The following is an 8,953-nucleotide window of genomic DNA, read 5'->3' as shown; positions in this document are numbered from 1 at the left end:
TTCATGTGCTTATGGTTGCTTTATATAATAATATTTCACCTGTCCTGTTTATGTAACACTTTAAAAATCAGCAAAAGGGTTATATAACTAAAATTTATTATGAAACAAAATGCAAAAAACTATTATGTACATAGTTTAGTCCTATTCAGTGTCTACTCGGCGCTTCTTGGCTTGTCTCTTGTATTCATTAAATGGAGCATCTCTTGTCACTGTCCAGCAATAGTCTACAAGCATTGATGGGCTCCATTTGCCCTGATAGCCTGCCAGGAGATTCCACTGCTGTAGTCTGGAGCCCAACAGCTCTGCCTTACTCTTGGGTAGTTCCAAATCCCTGACAAGGTCGTTCAGTTCACCTTGGGTTCTGAGCTGTGATTCAGAGGAGGAGGATGAGAGAAAATGTGGGTCCTGTGACATTGATGGTTCAGGACCAGAAGTTTCATCCTCTTCCTGTTCCTCGTCTGACTCAAGTGAGAATGATTCTGGTGCATCAGGAACCGATAGTCCTTCTCCGTGGGGTACTGGGTGTATAGCTGACGGAATGTTTGGATAATGCACAGGCCACTTTTTCTTCTTTGACACACCTTTCCCAACTGGAGGCACCATGCAGAAGTAACAATTGCTGGTATGATCTGTTGGCTCTCTCCAAATCATTGGCACTGCAAAAGGCATAGATTTCCTTTTCCTGTTCAACCACTGGCCAAGATTTGTTGCACAAGTGTTGCAGGATATGTGTGGGGCCCACCTCTTGTCCTGATCTCCAATTTTGCAGCCAGCCAAAATAAAGGGGATAGGCTTTCTTAACCATAGTGGTTATACTGCGCTTTTGTGATGCAAAAGTCACTTCACCACAAACATAGCAGAAGTTATCTGCACTGTTCACACAAGTACGAGGCATCTCTGCTCACTTTGGCTAAACAAATGTGTCCCTTTGCAAAATCAAACACTGACAAATAAGAGAGCATGACACTGTATGATTTCTGGAACTGATATAGGGCAATTTGTTCAGCAGAGTGATGTAAGCTTCATTATGATTGCATCATCCATGACTTCTGGGAATAACATGATGCAATTCATAACATGTATGATGCAATACCAGCTTCAAATTGCATCATTCATGTTTTGCCTAAAAAGCAAGTACTGTCCAAACCCAGTCATAGATTTATTCATAGATCCAGTCAAAGATTGTATTTTAGTCATTTCTGGTTTAAATTGAAATCCCTTCCCTTTATAACTCACTTATCCTCCGCCATTCCCAAGTCAAGGGTCATATATACTGACCCAATAGCATATCTTGAAAACTAGAGCCAATCAAAAATTTTAAGCATCATTTTTGTTCTCAGTGACCCAGAATTAGTAAAGTTGGACTACATTTAGTTCAGAAGCCTTTTGACTATAGAGCAGTAAAATCTTGCCCTTCGGTATCCTAATGCTGAATGTTGCAGCACCTAACTTTTAGGCACTTAGAAAATCACCATGATTCACAAAGCCTGTGTTCAGGGCCCAGACTCCCTGTTCAGTGAGTGGGGAGAGGTAAACACCTAAATGGGATCCACAGCTGCTAGCATGCTGTGGGGAGGTGCCTAACCTCACCAACGGGAGATGATGACTAGATGGGTGTGTGCCAAGCCCCGCTCCTTCACAATGATAGTTGCCTAAATCAAGCTGGTGTGTGGTGCCTATCCCTGTTTGTGATCCATAACTGGGAACCCTCTCCTTGGGTCAAGCATCTATGGTGTTTTGTGTGACAAGGAGAAGGCCCTTCTGTTTAACTTTTAGCCCAGTGGTTAGGATACCTACCTGGCATCGGGAACAACCCGAGTTCAAGTCCCCCCTCTATCCCAGGAGGAGAAGAGATTTGAAGGAGGATCTGCCAACTTTTGGATGAGTGTTCTAAGCACTGGGCAGTGGGATATTACAATGTGGGGCTCCCTCAGCCTCTCCTGTTCAAACTGTTCCACTTTGGATTAAACAATTGAAGAATTATTGGGTCAGAGAGGGAGAGAGAGAACATGAGAATTACCTTGTAGCCTGGTGGTCAGAGCACTCACCTGGGAGAGCCAGTGTCCAGTTGATCTCTCTCTCTCTCTACTCCATTCACTGGTGTGGTTCCGAAGGTCACTGACACGTCAGGTCCCAGAATCCTGATTATTGAAAGAAGCCGGAAGGGGAGAGTAATTCCAGTGTACCAATTGCAGGGCTTTAGTTGACTGGGAAAGGAGAGAAATGGAGACAGCGTCAGAGTCTGTCACCAGTTTGGTGTTAGCCTTAAGCACTATCCATATCCCTAACCCGTATACATCAGAGACTTAAGCATGAGTTTACCTTTAAACCTTCAATGGGGCCATTCATATGATTAAAGTTAAGAACATGCTGAAATTGCTGTGGAATTAGGACCAGTGTACAGAAAGTTCAAAGGAAGTGAGTTTTAAATTCATAAGCATGAGTGTTTGGAGCAGATCCTCAGCTGGCGTGAATTCTCAGAGATCTGTTGACTTCAATAGAGCTATGACAATATAAATCAGCTGAGGATTGGCCTAAGGATCCCGACTGTGATACTTCCATTTGCTCAGAGAAGCAAACCAGAGCAGGCTAAAAATGTATTCAGTTAATACAGTTTAAAGTTCAAACACTAAGTGTGTTAGGATGAGCTGTTTGTAAATGAGCGATGGAGTAAGATATAGTCATAAAAAATCTTTGCTAAATAATGTTTAATAGGGAGTGCTTATAAGAAAATCATGATCGGGACATAGACAATCATTAACAGGAAAAGAAGAACAATAATTTCTAGAGATTATTCATTATGTAGCTAGCTAATATAATTCACAATCAAATAGAAATCTATCATTATGATTAAATGAGGTTTGTGTTAGGAGAAGGAATGGTCCTGTCTGTCTGTTTCTCTATTTAATCACATATTCTGCTTTTCTTTGTCATATTTGTATTGTACACAACCATACACAAAGATCATCTTCTAATACTAATAACAGGCCAACTTCTGAGATCATTTCTCAGCTTGGATGTGAGTAGATGCACATGGGATGGCATATGGAACACCAGAGCACTGCACTTACACCAGGGCTAGAACAAAATGACCCCAAACAAGATCTTACACTGGTGTTCATGTCACTACTGAGTGTAGACCAGAGACTTTGGCCCAGAAACTCACCAGTATTAAACTACATTGGAGCTGGTCTAGCTGAGTTGAGAAATCTGACCCTTATATCTCTGTCACACTCGCTTTCTCCAAGGTGCTGTCAGGCAAATCTGGATCCTTGTGTATATAGGCTATTGGCCAAATCCTGATCTCCTTGATGTGAGGGGCTAAATTCTAGTCACTTCCATGGAATCCAAATTTGGCCTCATTATTCCGAGTCAGATTTTCTTTAGGAAACTCTGCAAAAAGTTTTTCTTTAAAACAGCCTTTCCACCACTGCAAGAATGAAACAGTTTTTACGTATTCATTTCAGTAGAAACTATGCCATGAAGAAACCTCTTTTGCTCTCTTTTCTCACTGTGGGGAGCAAACCTTCAGTTTGCTCAGAAAGTCCCATCAAAGAGATGACATATGGACAGTCCCAAAAGAGGACAAACATTGAAAATCCTGTCTCACCAAACACTCACCATCTTCCAAGGCCTTTCCACCTTCAAAACCACCTAAAACAAAGAAACAAACCAAACCACCAACCAACCAGTTAAGCAAAAATAAGCTAAAAATCTGACAAATACACACACACAAATTAACCAAAAACACAAAAACCAAATTCATTGATACTTCAATCTGAGTTTTTATCCCAAAATATAAGATGAGCCAGAGACCTCACTATGGACTTTTCTATGGCTACTGATTTTATAGGCAATGGTCTCAGATACCATGGTGATTGGTAGCAGTATACGATAGATAGATTCCAATCATATTTACATTGCTGTAAACCAATAGAAACTCCTTTTTTTCTTGAGTCATGTTTGTCTGTATTTTTACAAGTGAAAATACCCAATTCTGCATAAACACACTGCACAGTATTTTCTCATGGAGGAAATAATGTCACTAGCTGATTATATTTATAAAGAAACATAATGAAATTGCTATCGAAGGAGAAATATGGACATTTTGTTCTTAGTGATTAACCTCCAACCTAACCATTTACTCAGAGCACCTTTGATCTCTTTGTTTCTCATGCTGTAGATGATTGGATTCATCATTGGTGGCAACACAGAATAGAGAAGAGCCACCATGAAATTCAGACCTGATCTTGAGCTGGAGGTGGGTTTCAGGTAGGCAAAGGCAGCAGTACAAAGCAACAAGGAGACTACAAAGGGGTGAGGGAGGCAGGTTGATAGGGCTTTATGCTGGCCCTGCTCAGAGGGGATACTCAGCACTGTTTTGAAGATCTGAACATATGACACAATTATGAAAACAAAGCAGCTTGAGACAAAGCACAGACTAAAGATGAGAAACCCAACTTCAGTGAGGTGTGAGTCAGAGCAGGCAAGCTTGAGTAGGTGGAATTTCACAGAAGAACTGATCCACCATGTTGCCTCCACAGAAAGACGTTGCAAACGTGTTCCCAGTGTGCAGTACACAATTGAGACTACCACTGATCCAGGCACTGGCTGCCATTTGGACACAAGCTCTCCGGTTCATCACTGTCTCATAGTGCAATGGCTGACAGATGGCAATGTATCGGTTATATTCCATGATGGTTAGTATGGCAAAATCTGCTGAACCAAAAAATAAGAAAAAAAAGACTTGGGTGACACATCCAGAATAAGAAATGGATCTTGTGTTCATGATGGAATTGGCCATGGATTTGGGGATGTTGACAGAGATGGATCCCAGGTCTATGATGGACAGATTCATCAGGAAGAAGCACATGGGGGTGTGAAGATGGTGGTCGAGGGCTATGGCTGTGATGATAAGGTTCCTCAGCAGGGACATCAGGTAAAGCACTAGAAACACCGCAAAATGTAAAATCTGAAGCTCCCGAACATCAGAGAATCCCAGAAGAAGGAATTCAGTCACGGTACTTTGATTGGACATTTTCTTCCTCAGTATGTCGTGAGATGGCTGTGGAGGGAATGAGAAGGACGATGGTCAGGATTACAGTGACAGAGAGAATGTCTCTTATTCCCCTTTCCCTAATATCTCATTATATGAATGTCAAAGGGGCAGAGGATTCATCACTTACAATGACTAGGTGCTGTTAGTGCTCCTCGCCTCTGACAATCAAAGAGTCACATTACCACACTACTGTAAATTGGGTCAGCTACTTTAAAGTCAAAGCAGCTTCATCACTTTATCCCATCTGAGGATTTGGCCTCTGGTGTGGCTTGATAAAATGCAGATGTAACAAAGCACACACCAAATCCAACCATTCTTGCTATTGCAACCATCAACAAGCTCACAACTTGGGTATGAAACTGATGAACTAAAATTCCAACCCAGCCTGATTCCCCCTTTGCAGGGTAATATGACATAGAATCATCCAGAATCATAAATAGCAGCTCATGTGTAATTTTGCTTGCCTGAGCCCTGTGCTAGACAGCTGGTTCCCTGCTCCCAAATTGATTTATGGCACCAGTTCCCAGCAGCATTTCTGCCTGCGTCTAACAATTGACTAGTAGTAAACGTTGTTCATTTACTATGTGCTGTGCGATGCACTGGCTGTCAGGACACCTGGGCTCTATTCTTGTCTCTGCCAGTGACCTGCTATGTGACCTTGGACCCATCATTTCCCCTCTTTCTGCCCCTGTTTCAAACACTCACCGCCCCTTCTCTGCCATGTCTACTAGGACTGTAAGGGCTTTAGGAGAGGAGCTGTGGGGAAGATTGTTAAAGGTATTGAGGGACCTAGTGCGATTCTCAAAAGCACCAGAGCCCTAACCCGCCTTGGAATCAATGAGTTGTGAGCTCCCAGGTGCTTCTGAAAAGCACACTAGGCACCTAAATCCCTTTGGAAATGTAGCCCCATGTCTTACTCTGTTTATGTTCTGCACACCCATTTACACAATTTATACTCAGCTGGCAGCAGTGTAGAGCTAGGCCAGGAGCTCTGAGTTCTACTCCCAGTGAGTACCCATATGTCCTTGAATGGCGGCAGGATAGAGAGGCTTTGGCTGCCTGGTTCAGCTCTAACCCAGGGTTTAAAGGGGTTAGTCTGTATAAAACATAATCTGTGTTCTGCCGATTTTACTGTTTATTCAGCTGTTACCTCCTCACAACTTTCCCTTTGAAAGAGAAATCACACAGCAGCAATAGAATAAATGAGTGTGAAATCAGGCTCTTAGCAGGCAATATTAATGTTCCCCAATTTATTTAATATTTAAGGCTGTCTGGAAATTTTCTGCTGTGTTCTTTTTAATGGAGATTGTTTTTTTAGCTAAACAACAACAAATCTCAGAATCTGTCTGCTTTTCTCAAACGTTTTGGGATTGTTTTGTAAAAAAATGGAAAACTGAAAAAACAAACTTTTTGGAGTTTTGAGATAAGAATAGTTTTCAGCAGAAACTTTTCAATTGCCAAAAACTGAGGGGAAAATGTATTTTGGGTTTGTAGTGAAAAGTAAAAATTTTCCTGCAGGGAGGAAAACTTGGAGTCAGTGAGGAAAACTTCGAGTCAGCAGTAAGTATCTCATTAAACTGATAGTAAAGATCTTAACCAGTTCGTATTCTAGTTCCTATTCATCATCTTAATTTTCTCTGGTATGTTGATCTCCCAACATATTTAATTGTAATAGCTGACTTACTGTACCAGTCTTTGTGGATTTCTTCCCAACAGAAGACAGACACATTCAGTCATCCAGCACCAGGATGTTTTGGTCAATATCTATCTATAGGCCAGAATCTAGAAGCTAATGGCATGGGTATCTGAGAATCCTTTCACTTCTCATTGTGCAATTGAACTAGACTCAAACCTGTAGCTCTCTGCAGATGAGCTGTGCGTATCTGGCTTTGAGCTGCGCTGGCATTAAAGTACTGATGCTGTGGGAAGGTGATTTATCCATGTCTATTTCCTCATGCCCTGGAGCCCAGCACAGCTCAGAAGCAGAGACCCAGAGGCCAGGGCACAAAAACAAAGGTTTTAAAGCCAAAAAGTGAAAAAGCCATTCTGATCCTCTAGTCTGACCCCAGCATAACACAGAGCATATGATCTACAGCAGGGTTCCCTGATTCCAGCTGAACTTCTGTGTTATCTGTAGGCCAAGATTAAAAGATGGAGACAGGCATCTTCTGGGATTTATCAATGCTTCTAAGTGAGCCAGGTGGCTAAATCCTGTGAACATTCAGTGGGAGTTAGCCACCTGACATGCTCAGATGCTATTGTAAATCCCACAAGGCATCTTTCACCTTCTTTAGCTGCTTAAACCCTTTGTAATCCTGGTCCTGGTCTATCTTGTTAACTTCCAAGATCTGGAAATAGGGGCTCTAGTCCCATTTACCTCCTGTATGTCCTTTGGCAGCACTGAGCTAGACTGGCTTTAACTGGTGGGTCAACTCTGAGCCGAACGCTGCTAATGTGCAGAAAACATAAACTGTGGCTATCAGCTCTGCTGCTCAGTCAATTTTTCCCTTCCAGTAACTGTCCCTTTGACACAGAAACAAACCCAGTTTCAAGAGAAAAAATGGTTTTGAAACTATGGTATTATTGAACAGCACTAATGTTCCCCACCCTTGTTCAAAGCTCCATTTCAAATTAGAGATGGTTGGAAATTTAGATTTTTTTTTGGTAGTAGTAATAGTAGTAGGAAAATGAGTTTTTGAACTAAAAAAAATGTTCAGGAAAAGTATCTTCTATACTCAGGTGTTTTGTTTTGTTCAAATCTGCAAATCCCAATATTCTTTGGTTTGCAATGTACAATTTCCAGTTTATGGTAGTTTTTAGTTGAAAATAAATTAGTTTTTGATAGGCAAACCCTGCAAACATTTCTGATTTCTGATGCAAAGTTAAAATTATCCACCTTCTTTTTTCCTGACTGGATCTAGATGACTGACAAGACTGAGAGTTAAATCCTTAGAGTTCAAATTGTAACTTATATTTAGGTTTTTACTTTCTACTGGAAAGAAATCTGACAGGCTCTAGATGTTTGATAATAAAAGTCTTAAAGAGTTTGAATTACAATTCATATATCTAGTATTAAATTTGTCTCAATATTAATACCTTCACAAATATAATTGAAAGCAAAATTGATCCGCCAGCGCCAGGATTCTTTGCTCATCTCTGTCACATGCTCTCATCACTGTATTATCCAGCAGCAGTTTCCATGTCCCTTTGGTGGATTTCCTTCATCTCTCTGCAGTCCCTAGCAGAAAGGGATCCACTCCACAGATGAGCACTCCCTGCTCACCTCCTTGGACAGGTTTCTCTGAGAGACAAAGGACTAAATGGGATCAGAGACTGAAAACTCCTCCCAGCTCTAGAGCTGATCCTGGCTTGTGCAGGGTTCAGACATGGTCACAGACCAGGATCTCCCTGTTCTGGTGCTAAATAGTTGAAATCAGTCTCCAAGGCTTTAAGCCCAGCTCTGATTTAACCTCTGGAGCAAACCACCCTGACAACCTGCCTAACTCTAACCCCACAGAGGGAGAACAGCACCCGCCCTTGATCTCATATGACGGCAGCATCGCTGGAAGGACCTTTGGCTACAATCAAGGCAGGGCAGAGGCCCAAAGCCTGTCTCAAAGTGGTTGCAAAATAAAACATGGATTTCTAACACAGACACAGGATCTGCAATAGCTAAGAGCCTAGTGACACCAAAATCTCAGCTGGTCTTGAATAGCTTGTTCCTTCATTAACACCACGTAATCACTTCTGGTGAGCAGAGATGTTTTTTCCCCTCCTGCATTGTATCAGCAGCTCTCGGGATGCATCCGCTAGAGGAATCCCCAGCTCAGGCTGCCCTGTCTGCTTGAAGTCAGTCACCAAGAGGTAACCAGAGGTGAAGATAAAAAACCAAGG

The 8,953-nt window shown here is 41.9% G+C and overlaps 1 pseudogene; it reads right to left on the bottom strand.

Moving 5' to 3' along the window:
• Window positions 1-4,083: 4,083 nt before the first annotated feature.
• Window positions 4,084-8,176, bottom strand: LOC115641051 (annotated as a pseudogene).
• Window positions 8,177-8,953: the final 777 nt, after the last annotated feature.

The sequence above is a fragment of the Gopherus evgoodei genome, unplaced genomic scaffold (genome assembly GCF_007399415.2).
Source record: "Gopherus evgoodei ecotype Sinaloan lineage unplaced genomic scaffold, rGopEvg1_v1.p scaffold_33_arrow_ctg1, whole genome shotgun sequence".
In the NCBI taxonomy this organism is placed as follows: domain Eukaryota; kingdom Metazoa; phylum Chordata; order Testudines; family Testudinidae; genus Gopherus; species Gopherus evgoodei.
Note: the sequence above shows the minus strand (reverse complement) of the source record. Positions and strands in the feature narration are given on the sequence as shown.